The sequence below is a fragment of the Emys orbicularis genome, chromosome 8 (genome assembly GCF_028017835.1).
Source record: "Emys orbicularis isolate rEmyOrb1 chromosome 8, rEmyOrb1.hap1, whole genome shotgun sequence".
Lineage (NCBI taxonomy): Eukaryota > Metazoa > Chordata > Testudines > Emydidae > Emys > Emys orbicularis.
In genome coordinates this window covers 54,964,602-54,980,471 of record NC_088690.1, presented here as the reverse complement: position 1 = coordinate 54,980,471, position 15,870 = coordinate 54,964,602, and the positions used below count along the sequence as shown (strand labels likewise).

Sequence of the window (15,870 nt, the reverse complement as noted above, 5' to 3'; positions counted from 1 at the left end):
ATATTACAAAGTCGAACGTGTGTATCCACACTAAGGACAGTAATTCGACTTTGTGAGTCCACACTAACGGGGCAAGCGTCGACATTGGAAGCGGTGCACTGTGGGCAGCTATCCCACAGTTCCCGCAGTCCCTGCTGCCCACTGGAATTCTGGGTCGAGCCCCCAATGCCTTCTGGGGAAAAAAATGTGTCGAGGGTGGTTTTGGGTAACTGTCGTCATCCAACCGTCACTCCCGCCCTCCCTCCCTGAAAGCGCCGGCGGGCAATCAGTTCACACACTTTTCTGGTCAGTGATAGCGCGGACGCCACAGCACTGCGAGCATGGAGCCCGCTGCGACCATCGCTGCAGTTATGGCCGTTGTCAACACCTCACACCTTATCATCCACCTTTCCCAGAGGCAGATGCTGAGAAATCGGGCGAGGAGGCTACGGCAGCGCGGTGAGGACCTGAATTCTGAGAGTGGCACAGACCTGTCACAAAGCACGGGACCCCGCGCCGAGGACATCATGGTGGCAATGGGTCATGTTGATGCTGTGGAACGGCGATTCTGGGCCCGGGAAACAAGCACGGACTGGTGGGACCGCATAGTGCTGCAGGTCTGGGATGAATCACAGTGGCTGCGAAACTTTCGCATGCGGAAGGGGACTTTCCTGGAACTTTGTGAGTTGCTGTCCCCTGCCCTGAAGCGCAAGGACACCCGGATGCGAGCAGCCCTGAGTGTCCAGAAGCGAGTGGCCATAGCCCTCTGGAAGCTTGCAACGCCAGACAGCTACCGGTCAGTCGCGAACCACTTTGGCGTGGGCAAATCTACCGTGGGGGTTGTTGTGATGCACGTAGCCAACGCAATCGTTGAGGTACTGCTGTCAAAGGTAGTGACCCTGGGAAACATGCAGGTCATCATAGATGGCTTCGCCGCGATGGGATTCCCAAACTGTGGTGGGGCTATAGATGGAACTCACATCCCTATCCTGGGACCGGACCACCAGGCCAGCCAGTACATTAACCGAAAGGGCTACTTTTCAATGGTGCTGCAAGCACTGGTGGACCATCGGGGACGTTTTACAAACATCAACGTCGGATGGCCGGGCAAGGTTCATGACGCTCGTGTTTTCAGGAACTCTGGTCTGTTTAGACGGCTGCAGGAAGGTATTTACTTCCTGGACCACAAAATAACTGTTGGGGATGTGGAGATGCCTATAGTGATCCTCGGGGACCCAGCCTACCCGCTAATGCCCTGGCTCATGAAGCCCTATACTGGCGCTCTGGACACTGAAAAAGAACTCTTCAACTACCGGCTGAGCAAGTGCAGAATGGTGGTGGAGTGTGCTTTTGGATGTCTCAAGGGGAGATGGAGAAGCTTACTGACTCGCTCTGATCTCAGCGAAACCAATATCCCCATTGTTATTGCAGCTTGCTGTGTGCTGCACAATCTCTGTGAGAGCAAGGGGGAGACCTTTATGGCGGGGTGGGAGGTTGAGGCAAATAGCCTGGCTGCTGATTACGCCCAGCCAGACAGCCGGGCGATTAGAAGAGCCCAGCGGGACGCGCTGTGCATCCGGGAGGCTTTGAAAGCTAGGTTCCTGAGTGAGCAGGGTAACCTGTGACTATGAAGTTTGTTTACAGAGAAGCTGAACCTGCCCCCGTTTCTTTACCCAGTGAATGTTCACTATCCTCTCCAGTTACATACCCCGTTCACCCCGTTCACCCCCTTCCAACACACGTTTAAAAATAAAATCACTTGAAATTTGTTAATGAACACCGTTTTCTTTATTACTGTTTTCGCAGTAAAGTGTTGAACCTGGGACGCAGACTGTGGTGGGGAGCGGGTGTAGTGTAGTGATGCAAAGGACGCTTCTAAACTCGAGGAATGACAGGCTCCTGCTCCTAGAGCGGTCCGCACTGGTGGACTGGTTGTTTCAACGGAGCCTGCCCCCCCTCCTGTTCGGGACTCTGTGTGTGGGGGCTATGTGACTTTGTGGCAGGGGGAGGACGGTTACAGATCCCCTGCTTCGTGGCTCTGTGATCCAGGATAAGGACCGCTGCATAAGATCTCTAACTGCCCTCCCCCGCCACAAAGTCACATAGCCCCCCCCCCCCCCCCGAGAACATGAAAACCACCTCCAAGACTGACCAGGGTAACTAGTGACTGCAATGTGTCTGTGCCCTGCTGCTGAACCTGCCCCCGCGTCTGTACCCTGGTAAAGGTGACTGTCCTGTCCAATTACCAACCCCCTTCCCCCCCTTCAAACAGACTCTCCTGTAAAAGAACATGATGGAAACAGTAATTAACAGAAACGTATTTTTTATTAGCAACTACACATGAAACTGGGGGATGAAACTGGGACGGGGGCTTGGGTGAGGCGGGAAGGAAAGGACTTATCAAATTTTGGGGAATGAGAGCCTTCTGGTACTTGAGCAGTCTGCAGGGGTGGAGTGAGAGTTTTCACGGACTCTGCCGCCCCTCCTTCTTGGGACTTTGGGTGAGGGGGGTATGGGACTTTGTGGCGGGGGAGGGCGGTTACAGATAGACTGCAGCGGGGCTCTGTCCTCCTGCCTCCGGTCCTGCAAAACATCCACAAGGTGCCGGAGCGTGTCCGTTTGCTCCCTCATTAGTCCAAGCAGCGTTTGAGTCGCCTGCTGGTCTTCCTGCCGCCACCTCTCCTCCCGTTCAATGTGTGATCGATGGATTTGGGACAAGTTCTCCCTCCACTGGGTCTGCTGGGCTGCCTGGGCTCGGGAGCAGCCCATAAGTTCCGAGAACATGTCATCCCGTGTCCTCTTCTTTCTACGCCTAATCTGCGCTAGCCTCTGGGAGTGTGATGCCAGGGTAGGTTGGGAGACAGTTGCAGCTGTGGGATGGGAAAAAGGGAGTGAATTCCTCAGAAAGATAAATTTTGTTGGGAACAAAGAACATAGTCTTTCTCTGTGAACAAGACCATGCACAGCACCTATCACATGCGCACTCAGGACAAGGTCGAATTTTCGGCCTTCGCTTTCAGTGCCTGGGGTCTTGCAGTGCAGATCACACAAGCGGGGCAGGACAGCGGAATTTTGGTAGCAGGCTGACATGGTAAGCCGTAGACTTGTGGCTGCTTAAAACTTTAATAATAGCACTGGCCTCCTTTCACGTTCAAAGCAATGCTCCTAGCGTTGGCCAGTTCCTGCTGCCAGCAATCCGGCAAGCATGAACTCTGTCCCGTCCCACCCCCTCGCGGCTGTCCCAGGGAAAGATCCCTGTATGCTGCCCCTCTCCCGCCTCCACCGCGTGGCTGTAAACCGCCGGTTACAGTTCTGTAAAGGAACAGTCAAGCAGTCCCAATACTAACATTCCCCTACCTAATTCAAAGCAGGTCACCATGAGCGACATCACTCTGATGAGGATTTCAGAGACCGAGAAAGAAAGGATGCTTCGGGAAAGCCTGCAAAGACCTGGGCCGTATGCCGCCATGCTCTGCAAGGCAATGATCCCCGAGTACTTGCTTATCTCCTGGCGCGGAAACATTTCGTACTACGGAGGACACAATAAGGCCGCTCTCCCAAGGAACCTCATGCAAAGGCTTTCCAATTACCTCCAGGAGAGCTTCATGGAAATGTCCCATGAGGATTTCAGCTCTATCCCCGGACATATAGACCGGATTTTACTGTAGCTGCACTGGCAAGGACTAAACAGTAGAGCGCCTAGGGCAAAGCAATCATGATAAACCGGACATTGTTAGATTTTTTTGCAGTAGTTGCACTGCCAAGGACTGAAACGTTCAGCGCCTAGGGCAAACTAATCATGAAAAACCCATTGTTAATATTGTTAATATTCCTGTTCTGTTCAAAATAAATGTTTACATGTTTAAAACACTTACCAACTGATCCTTCCCCTGATTCAGGGTCCGGGTTAACGCCTGGGGACGGTTGGTAGGGGATCTCTGTAAGGGTGATGAAGAGATCCTGGCTGTCGGGGAAATCAGCATTGTAAGTGCTGTCGACTGCCTCGTCCTCCTCATCTTCCCCGTCCGCTAACATCTCCGAGGAACCGGCCATCGACAATATCCCATCCTCAGAGTCCACGGTCAGTGGTGGGGTAGTGGTGGCGGCCGCACCTAGGATGGAATGCAGTGCCTCGTAGAAACAGGATGTCTGGGGCTGGGATCCGGATCGTCCGTTTGCCTCTTTGGTCTTCTGGTAGCCTTGTCTCAGCTCCTTGATTTTCACGCGGCACTGCGTTGCATCCCGGCTGTATCCTCTCTCTGCCATGGCTTTTGAGATCTTCTCATAGATCTTTGCATTCCGTCTTTTCGATCGCAGCTCGGAAAGCACGGACTCATCGCCCCACACAGTGATCAGATCCAAGACTTCCCGATCAGTCCATGCTGGGGCCCTCTTTCTATTCTGAGATTGCATGGCCATCTCTGCTGGAGAGCTCTGCATCGTTGCCAGTGCTGCTGAGCTCGCCACGCTGTCCAAACAGGAAGTGAGATTCAAACTGGCCAGACAGGAAAAGGAATTCAAATTTTCCCGGGGCTTTTCCTGTGTGGCTGGTCAGAGCATCCGAGCTCGGACTGCTGTCCAGAGCGTCAACAGAGTGGTGCACTGTGGGATAGCTCCCGGAGCTATTACCGTCGATTTCCATCCACACCTAACCTAATTCGACATGGCCATGTCGAATTTAGCGCTACTCCCCTCGTTGGGGAGGAGTACAGAAGTCGAATTTAAGAGACCTCTATGTCGAACTAAATAGCTTCGTTGTGTGGACGGGTGCAGAGTTAATTCGATGTAACGCTGCTAAATTCGACATAAACTCCTAGTGTAGACCAGGCCTGAGATATTACTACTTGTACTTACCTGGAAGAGTGTTTCTCAGTCAGTAAAAAAATGAATATGAAGTTGTTGTAGACATTTAAATGGTTAGCCATTTGGATCTCTTGGAGCAATCTCCCCCCTCCCCTATAATTTTGGGCCTTGTCTTCCAGCAATTGATGACCAGCCACTGATGGCCACACCAATGTAAACCCTAAGTGTAGACAAGGTAAGCTGAAATCTGCATTGGTGGAGCCCTGGTTTCAAACATGGATATGCTCTGGTGTCACAAATTGTGTGGCTGTGCTTGTCTATCCTTAGGGTTTGCACCAATACAGCTTCATCAGTTACTGAAGTCAGGGCAGATTTCCAGTATAGACAAAGCCATAGAGAAACACTTGGGGCATGACTGGCATCACAACCAGCAAGGGCTACTCTAGCAAACCTATAACGCAGCAGGATGCTGTTTGATCCTGATGCTAGTAAAATCAGTTGGACTTTATGTATGGATTAATGGTGGCAAGATCGAGCCCTTTGTTTTTAAGACCACAGAATGACTAAAAATGCAGATTCAAAAATGTTATGGCTTTGTCTGAGTATCGTCTTTACTTCCATAAGGTAATAAAGACTGTTCACCTATGAAAACAGCTAGAAAAATAATCTTCTAAGGTATCTTTGGGCCTAATCATGTGATTGCTGAATTCCACCACCAGCAGCGCAGAAGTGAGGATGGCATGGTATGGTATTGCCACCCTTACTTCTGTGCTGCTGCTGGCAGGGCGCTGCCTTCAGAGCTGGGCGCCTGGCCAACAGCCGTCGCGCTCCAGTTGCCCAGCTCTGAAGGCAGTGCAGAAATAAGGGTGGCAATACCGTGATCCCCCTTAAAATAACCTTGCGACCCCTCCCCCCCCAATTCCCTTTTGGGTCAGGACCCCCAATTTGAGAAACACTGGTCTCCCCCTTGAAATCTGTATAGTATAGGGTAAAAACACACAAAAGACCAGATTTCACGGTCTGTGATGTGTTTTTCATGGCAGTGAATTTGGTAGGGTCCTATATGTAGGAGGTCAGACTAGATGATCTGCTGGTCCTTTCTGCCCTTTAAACTCTGAGGTGGACAAGTTGCAGGGCAAGGCATACTCATTGTCTGACTTTTTTAATTAAGGAGTTTAATTGAATAGAATGTTTGTTTTACAATAAAAATGTTAGTAGTAGTAAACCCCGGCCAGAAATCAGGACGCAATTGTGCTAAGCAGTGTACAGCCACAACAAAAAGAGAGTCTCTGACCAGACATGTTTGTAACAAACTAAGTAATATGAAATGATGGTGATTTTTGTACAGGAAATTTAATAGATGTGATAATATTATAACAATAGAATTTTTTTTTAAAGGAAAACTGCTCAAAAGATGGTCAATAAATAAAAGTGCATATAGAAATAAAACTTAGAGCAAAGGGGTTTGATTTTTGGCCAACTCCTGTTTTTGATGATGATTTCTGTAATATATGTGGACATATTGTTAGGGTGTGTGTGTGTGTGTGTGTGTGTGTAGTGGGGGGGGGGAGGGGGTTTAGTGCCCATAGCTGAGATTGGACTCATCCAGGAATAGTAAATTCAAGAAAATGTAATTTAGTTTTATTCTCAGACCACTGTACCGGTTTTATTTCTCTTTTGCAGTTTCATGGTTGTCAGAGAGCTAGTAGTTTCTGTTTAGTGTTCATTGAAAACTATATCCTTAACAAGAATAAGACCATTTAAGGAATGACACGGTTATTTGTATACTAAGAAAAAGGCCAAAAGGTGTGTGTGGTGGGGGGGTGGGTGTTAGTGTTTAGGTTGAATTCCAGACTTGCTTTTTATTTTCCATTTTAAATAGCTATCTCAGTCTCCCCTTTATGGGATGGCCCTTTAGAAAAGAATAGGGGTGAAATTGAATAGGGTTATATAGAAATTACTGTAAAAATCTGTGTTAGAGGATTATTTTCCAAGTTTTTTAAATTTAAAGCAACAATCAAATTCTCCAATAAATTATATAGTAAGATTTTTAAAAGATGACAAAAAAGGGTTACTGTTTTTATATTAAAAGGTATAGATGTTTTCCAAATGGTTACTTCTGGATGAAATAGTCTTTAGGGGGTGGCTCTTTTTTTTTTTTTTTTTTTTTTTTTTTAAACCTCTATAAATTTCACATGTGTAAAAGAGGAAATTTTTTAGTAGTGTGTGATAAGTATATTCATACCTCTAAGAAGCTTCAGGAAGCAGATTAACAGATAAAAGGTTCTATTTAGAAATGACCAGCCTTTGTGATGATTATTTGCAAACTTGCAGTAGGGGGCATTGTGGAGAAAAGAATTCAGGGACATAGAAAGTTGCAGACCAGAATTAAATTATACCCTGTAAATGTAGGGCTTGTTCTGTTTTTAACCTTGATTACAGGTATTTAAATCAGTCCTCATCAACTTCAAGTGATCACAATATTGAACATCAAAACAAAAAGCCTGAACTTGGGGTGGGGGAAAAAGCCATACCACTTGGTATGTGGTTGCTATGCTATGTATGTGAATTTAAAGAAAATAGATTAAATTAACCTTATTTTCTTTAGTCCTTTATATTTTTTTAAAAGGTAGGTTCAAACTTGTTACATTTTGAATTAGTAGGTAAAATAATTACATGCTTACAGGAAGGAGAACATCTGGGGAAAGACAGTTATTAAAACTGGAATTAAATCTTCATAATGTTTGCGGTAAGCTGTCTCAGAGTAAAAGAACCTTTCTGTGCCTGTTGGTTGAGATTTGCAACAGAAAATTCCCAAATTAGATCCTGTGAAAAAGAGACATAGATGTCTATTAGTAAGTTAAATTGAAAACTCAACTGGCTTCTAAACTTCAGACCAAAAATCAAGCAGCCCATTCCTATGGAGAAATGGGTGAAGGTGTAATTTCAGCTCTCAATAAACAGATATCGCGTGGGATTACTGTAGCCATCCAAAAGTTAATTAAATACTTGATTACTAAAACCATGTTTACTATGTGACACATGCATAGATTTTTCTTTAATTACAAAGTTCACTTAACAAAAAGTGGGGAGGGGGAAAAGATGGAACTTGCAATTATATATGTGATCATGTAATGAAAGCTTGTGTAATAATACATATGAAGAGAGAAATCTCTTCATTTCCCAGCAAGCATTTCTGAAGTAAATGTGAGCTCACACATGTGTACACACAAATGAGAGAGAGAAATCGAAGACCAAATACTGGAAACATTTCTACGTGCCTTGCTCCTTGGCTAGTTACCTGCAACTTTTCTCGCTAGTAAGCATTATGTCCCTTAAGACATGTTTGCTATATTGTGACTCTAAAAATATAGAATATATAGTTTGATTATGGAGATATTATGCATTATATTAGTGTTTCTTCTGTTTTCTTGGCAGCAGTTAAGTAAAGCATTAGAATTACCTCCAGGTCTGCATTTCAAAACACACACACACGACTGGGAGGAGTGAGGGACTTAGTGGGTTTTTTAATGTTAAAAGTCATTGTCATATGGGGTTAGAACATACAACTTTTCTTGTGTTTAGAGTTCTACTGGTTAAGAATTTCAGTTTATTATTGATTTAAAATTTTAGTTTTTCCTTGTTTTTGGAAAACCATCTTAAACTTCAGTTAAGAGGAAAAGATGATATGCCAGTCATATATGTAAATGATTCATTTATTTACATTATAACAATCAATCTTAAAGATTTAGTCATGTAAAACTTTGATTTTTTTCAGAAGTGCTCAACACTCACCTACATGCCAAAAACAAATGGCCAGGGTATCAAAAGAACTCAGCACACTGAGTGTCACAATGGGAGCTGCTGGGTGCCAAGCACTTTGGCCCATTTGTTGATACTGAGCACTTGCAAATCTGCCCTATAGTGCTTGAATTTTAGAAATATTGAACACCTTTAACTCCCATTGACTTCAGTTGGAGTTGTGGGTGCTTGCCACTCTTGAAAATCTTGCTTCTTACTTTGGTGTAAAAATGGTAGCTGCACTCTTTTGGAAATCTGTCCCTTAGCGCACTCAGGACTGACTGGCTGTGGGATATGAAACCTTTCATCCCTTACTAATCTGGACCACATTCAAACTCAAAAACTGAAAATGAAAGTCCATTACTTCTTTAGTTCAGTGGCCTGCGGGAAATGCATGGTGGCATCATTACTTTTTGTTAATTTCTAAACATATACATCACAAAATCACTATTTTAATGAAAATGAATTGGAACCAGTGCTGTTTCCATTTCCATGTTAAACAGAGATAGTTGCTAAGGGAAACTTGTGCCACTCAAAGGCATGGACTGTTCCAAGGCAGAACAGTTCGGTAAAATCAACCACTTAATTCTTGAGATCAAATATATGCCAATGCAAAAGGCCAGTTCTGTATCCATAAATACATGAAAATTGCTCATGCCAAAGAATGAGAATGGAATAGCTTTTTTTCACAGAGACTGTTCTATCTATCCATATTTTAAATTGACAAAAGAAAACATTTTACTATGTTTATCTTCTAGAAGGTTTGAAACTCCTTAAATTAATACTCTCAGCCAGATTGTAAACCCAAGCAAACATACTTAAACTTTCTTTTTTGCCAGCATTCAACGCTTCATCTGTTCCTTATGCTGAAGGTTATGAAAGATATTTTAAATTCAAGGACATCTCTACAGTTGTTCAGGTGCTGAGAAAATTCCAGTGACTGAGGAGGAGGAGCAGGGCTGATTGTTCTGTGGAAATCTAATAGCCTCTCTCCTAAGCATATTCTAAAGCCAATTTTATACCATTTTAAAATACATGCTAAAGGGTTATTTCACAGATGATATTTGTTAAATTTTCAGGGTTGGTTTAGAGTTTTGCATGTATTAGGGTTTATTTTAGAGTCAAATACTTGGATGTACTAACGTAGGGCCTGATCTTGTAAATCTTTTCTCAGACTTCAAATAGTCCTACTGAAGTCAGTGGACGTATTCATACAATAAATGTTTTTCAGGATTGTGCCTCACTGAAGTCCATAGAAAGACTGCCTTCGGTTTCACTTGGAGTAAGATTGGGCTGTTTGTGATTTTTTGGGAGAAGAAAAGTTTAAGTATTGTGCTTTATAACAAAGAAATAAATCATCTCTATGATCTGATCTCATAAGATGCTGCATACCTTGCAGGATTTGGACTTATGAGAAACAATATGCTTGAATTGGAAGTAAAGTTACATTAGCACTTACCTCTAGATATTTTCTACAGCTAGGAAGTGTTTGTCTTTCAGTAACTCCACACAGTAAGACTATATTTTAATCCAGCACAAGAGAACTAAATTATTTGTATATTTTAGAGAGTGTCTTGCATTAGAATAGGCCAGCGGTTCTCAAACTTTAGCAACCCGACGACCCCCCTTTTTTATTTAAAATTTTTTGGGGGACCCCCGAGCTGCCCCGCTCAGCCTTGCCTTGCCTGTTCTCTGAGGTCCCCCATCCTCACTCACTTTCATTAGGCTGGGGCAGGGGTTTGGGCTGCAGGATGGGGTGCGGGCTCGGGGGGGGGGGAGTTTGGGTGTGAGAGTTTGGGTGCGGGAGGGGGTGTGGGCTTTGGGGGGGGAGTTTGGGTGTGGGAGGGGGTGAGGGGTGCAGCACTTACCTGGGGCGGCTCCCGAAAGCAACCGGCACATCCCTCTGACAGTGGCTCCTAGGCGGCGGGGTGGGGGCAGAGGCAGGGGATCTCTGTGCACCACCCCCACAGTTCCCATTGGACGCTGTTCCCGGGAATTGGCGCTTGGAGGCGGAGGCCACACGTGAAGGACACCCCCCCCTGCTTCCCCCCACAGGGGATGCAGGGACGTGCTGGATGTTTCTGGGAGCAGCACGGAGCCAGGGCAAGTAGGAAGCCTGTTCTCTGGTGTGCTGGGAGGGAGGGGGAGAAATTTCTCAGCAGGGCCTGTGGACCCTCTGGAGTGCCCTCGGTGACTCCCAGGGGTCCAGGGACCCCACTTTGAGAAATGCTGGAATAGGACATCAGGAGTCATGACTTTTGTTTTCAGCTCTGACACTGATTTGCTGCGTGATCATGGGGAAACCACTAACTCTCCCTATCTTATTTACCTCACTGTAAATGTTAAGAGTGTTAGATTTAATGGTCCAAGATCATTTACTGGAGTTGCATCTACTTACATCAGCAGTGAATTTAGCCAAAAGTTGTAATAAACACTTTGAGATGCTATGGTGAGAGACACTATATAAGTGCCAAATATTAATATCAATAGTAATAAAAACTATAGTTGGTCCATACCAACTTAATCCAATAAGGTTTTTTTTATTATTATTTTATTGTTAGCTGCTTTTTGTCTTCCAGTTACCATGCTGATGGGAGCACTAAAAATGAATAGATTGGCCATTCTTTAAAAAGCTTAAACCAGAGAAGCATTTAAGGTTCCTAGAGGGGTTTATGCAAGCCAGCAGCTTCATCTGGCAAGTATAGCTAGTTTTTAAAAGAAAAAAATGTTTTTATGCATAGTCTGGACCCTTGAGAATTTTTATGTGAGAAACTATTATTACTCGCATGTTTTCAGAACAATATTCTCTCTCTCTCAAATCGATTTTTTTTTTAAATAATTAAAACTTGCCTTTAATGAGTATAGCCATGTTTTTTTTTTTTTTTATTTATTTAAAATTTCCTTTTCTCTCAGTACACTTCTAAGAAAAATGGGCTCTTTTTGTTCCTGTGCCAATTGTGAAGTAGTTCACTATTTCGAACAAGGCTTTCACAGTGAATCTGTTAACTGATCATAGTGCATTATAATGGAAAAAAAATTCACATTGTCATGTATTGAACATCTAATCCTAGACAGTGCATTTGTGGAACGTAATAGAGCATGTTTGGTTGCATTAAATGACTTGACTTCCTTAACTTGTTCTCAGTATGCTAGTAGCATCTAATGGAAAAGTGCTATCTTTGTTATTTTTAATGCTTTTGAGTTGTATCTAAAAAGTGCAGATCTAGAGATGGAAATATTAAAATAAATTGAAGTCTAGGATTGTAATTTCATTTCTTAAACACATGGCACCTGATTTTTCAGAGTGTTGAGCACCTAGAATTTCCATTGACTTCAACTGGAACTGTGGGAACTTATCTGAAAATCAGGCACATAGTGTTAAAAAATACACAATGGTTCTTAACTTTATTTTAATGCCTTAATGGAAGAAAAACAACTAAGTTGGCTGGTACAAAAAGTTTCTCACTAGCAGATACAGAGTAAATACAATTTTGGAGAGCACTGTTCTTAGCACTATGTCCTTTCTTGAGTTATCTTGCAACCAAGGTTTCTTCATACCTTTTAGAAGACAGTTGCTCTCAGTTTCCTTTGCTGTGGTATCAAAGTTCAGTACTAGTATATTCTGCTTCTTTCTGGAGATAACTTGTTTGCTTGTTTTAGAAATTTGTCAGTTCAATACATGGAGGTCACAGAGAGGAGGTGGAAGTAAGCTTCTGCAAAAGTTCCCCCCCCCCCCAAATGGTGGGTGGGTGGGTGTGTCTATTTTATGTAATGTGTGTTCTTGTGCATAGACACATGTCAAGTTTAAGTCCACACCATTGTATCAATGTGTTATTAATAAGTATGATTATGGTGGCTAACATAGACCTAATTTAGTATCTAATGGGTTTTATTTAAAAATGGTCCAAACTGGAACATTGGATCCACCCTTTCCTCCACTAGACTGAGAAATTAAGAACTAGAAAGCAGCTCCAACTGAGAACCAGTGAATTAGGCTTGTCTACACTTCCAGAGTTTGCCAATAAAGATATACCAGCAAACCCTCCTAGTGTGGGCAGTTTATACTGGCAAAAAGTGCTGTTGCTAATATAGCTTATTTAGTTTGGGTAACTGGTGTATAAAAGTTTGGGATGGTTTCTAGTTCTTAAACAGGAATCCTGGATATACATTAATACTGGCCATTGATTATTCCTGGTCGGTTCCTCGCTTTAAAGTGGTCTTTACTCCTGAGGGCATTCTGCACCAAAAAATTAAAAATTCTGCGCACAATATTTCAAAATTCTGCAAGTTTATTTGTCAATAAATAAATGCGGAGGCTCCAGCCTGGCAGTGGGGAGCACAGGCCACTGGCTGCACAAAGGTGGGAGATCACCCTGCAATACCCCCACCCCTGGGAAACGGACTCCGTGGTGAGGCTGCACCTGACCCTGACACAGCCGAAGGCCTGGGCCTGGCCCAGAAATACCCTGGGGCCCTGCCCCTCTGTGCCAGGTGCACCAGGTGTGGGGCAGGCAGGCTCAACCAGGCAGTGTGAAGGGGCTCAGTGGGGGGGGGGATTCAGGTGTGGGGTGAGAGGGTTCTGTGTGGAACAATCTGGGTGCAGGCAGATCAGTGGGGGGTCTAGGTGTGGGGGGATCTGGATGCACAGAAGCTTGTTTTGGGGGGGGGGGTTCCAGGTGCAGGGGCAATGAGACTCTGCAGGTGTTTCCAGGTGAAGGTGGTTGGGGCTCAATGGAGGGGGTCGGTGTGGGGGGCTCAGTGGGAGTCTGGGTGCTGGGGGAGTGGGGCTTGGTGGGGTGGGGGTCTGGGTGCAACTAGTTGGGGGGGTCAGTGGTGTGGGAGTCTGGATGTGGGTGCTCAGGGTGGTGCAGGAGGGCGGGGCTTGTCAGGGTGGGGGTTTGAGTGCAGGGAGCTCTGGGAGGTGGTCTGGGTGCAGAGGGCTCCAGATGCAGGAGTTGAGGTTCGGTGGGGTTTGGATTTGGAGTGCTAGGGGGGTTCTGGATGTACAGGTGAGGCTTGGTGGGGGTGTCTGGTATGGGAGGTCTGGATGCATGGGGGATGGGTGGATGGGGTGCAGCTCCCCCTGAAGCTGAGGAGTGATGGGGGGGAAGGAAGCAGGGTAGGATGCTGAACTTCCTGCAGCTGGGGGAGGTTTCTGTGGGTGGGTCTAGCACAGCCCCAGCCATTCCTTGCAGGGGAAGAGGAAGTCCCATCCTCTTCTGCCTCCAGCCCAGCTGGGACTAGCAACTGATCCCGGCTCAGGGTAGGAGCCACTGGTTGGGGAGTCCCCAGCCCTGTGGTGATTTACCTCTCCATCAGCTGCTCCGGGTGCCTGAAACGATGTACCTGTGCTGCTAGGGAGTGGTGCATGACTGCTCTTGCAGCTTCCCTGTCAGAAAGTCCTTTTTCATCAGGGAAGCAAAGAAATCTGCTGGGGACATGAATTCTGCACAGGCGCATAATTCCCCAAAAGGAGTAGGTCTTGCTGCCTGTCTCTTACCTACCTTTTTCATTTCTTGCATTGGGTGTGGATAGACCTCAGGCCGTAGTGCATTTCAAGTGATTGCTTAACCCACCAGCACATGCAAGTTCACTAGAGAGCTAGCCTTGATTGCATGGAAGCTTTTTTTAATTAACTGAGGGTTAAGGGGAAGATAGATTTATTTATTAGTATTATTATTTTTTGGTCCTCAGTTTGCAGCGTGGAGCTGGTGAAGTTTCCTGCATGCATGTTTTAACAGGTGACTGAGGGCAGCTGGGGTGAGGTTCTTGTCCTTTTCTTGTCCTCCGTGCTTCCCCCACTGCAACATGTGGATGGTAGGAAACTAATTCGACTATTTAAAAAAACAAAACTAAAACTCAGCATGACCCAAGCTGCCAGAGACTCTCCCTGCTTTAGGATACCAAAAGAGAACTGTTGAGAAGTTGTTTTTGAGAATGTATTGCAGCTAAACCCCTTGAAAGCTATGGAACAGCATTAAGAATGGCTTCATATGTTCAGGCTGTGTCTGTTTGTTATATAGCTATTTCTTCTGTACCCAACAATAACCCATTTAAACTCCAGTGTATATGTTTTGACTATAAAGTGGTTATTGTTCCAAATGCCCGCACTTTGAGTGAGTGAGATACGACTTGCACAGGTTGCAGCATTTAAACTTTTGATAGTTTCAGTCTTGTTAGAAACATCTTAGCAGCATTATGCATTTCTTTAGCCAGGATTTGCAGGTCTGACATAAACAGGATTCTTTTGGTCTTTGGGGCTTTAAAATCACAAATGACCTTCAGTTGTTTAGTATCTTGCAAGATGCTAGACCAGGGGTCGGCAACGTTCGGCACGCGGCTCGCCAGGGTAAGCACCCTGGCGGGCCGGGCCAGTTTCATTTACCTGCTGACGCAGCAGGTTCGGCCGATCGCGACCCCCACTGGCCGCGGTTCGCCGTCCCGGGCCAATGGGGGTGGCGAGAAGCCGCAACCAGCACATCGCTCGCCCGCGCCGCTTCTCGCCGCCCCCATTGGCCCGGGATCGGCCGAACCTGCCGCGTCAGCAGGTAAATAAAACTGGCCCGGCCCGCCAGGGTGCTTACCCTGGCGAGCCGCATGCCGAACGTTGCCGACCCCTGTGCTAGACATTGACATGTTGTTTCTGAAAGACCATATATAGTAGCTATGACTTTAACTTCACCAGATGCATATAAAAGGTCCATTTGTAATAGACAAAAAACCCTACCATAGAAACATTTATTTAAAACGTAGGGGCTGAGGATAATCTGGTATTAACAAACTCATTATGAAAAACCTGGGATATTGAGTACGATCACTATCATGAAGCAGTTGTATTCTGCAACAGTTTGGACACTAACTATGATTTTTATCTAAACCTAGTTGGGAATGGAGTGACTTAAAATCAGACTAGGAAGTACATTGATTTTACTGAACTTTGGGCAATATTTTCTGAGTAAAACCAACGTGTATATGTGAGAGGAAAAGATAAGTGTTTGACCAATCTGCCAAATCAATGCAAAGAATTTAGATGGAGGGTAAACCTTATCCCCTCCAAAATGCATTGTTAATACACATGTACATGTTACTCCACTAGTAATGACTATCAAGTTGAATGCTGAGGAATTAACTCAATTGAAAATTTTTGGGGGCTTTTGCAGATGTACAAAAATTGGTTCGACTTTCTGCTTGTTGATTTCAGTTAGCAATCAGCTGTTCAAGGAAAGAACCATAATAAAAATAAAGATTTATGTAATATCAAATTTGTTCATAGTTAAGGCTATGGTT

At 45.1% G+C, this 15,870-nt stretch overlaps 1 protein-coding gene across 1 annotated transcript in view; it reads left to right on the top strand.

Annotated features, from left to right (window-relative positions):
* Positions 1 to 15,870, top strand: part of SWT1 (SWT1 RNA endoribonuclease homolog) — a 99,539-nt gene that overhangs the window by 55,371 nt on the left and 28,298 nt on the right. The window lies entirely within an intron of this gene.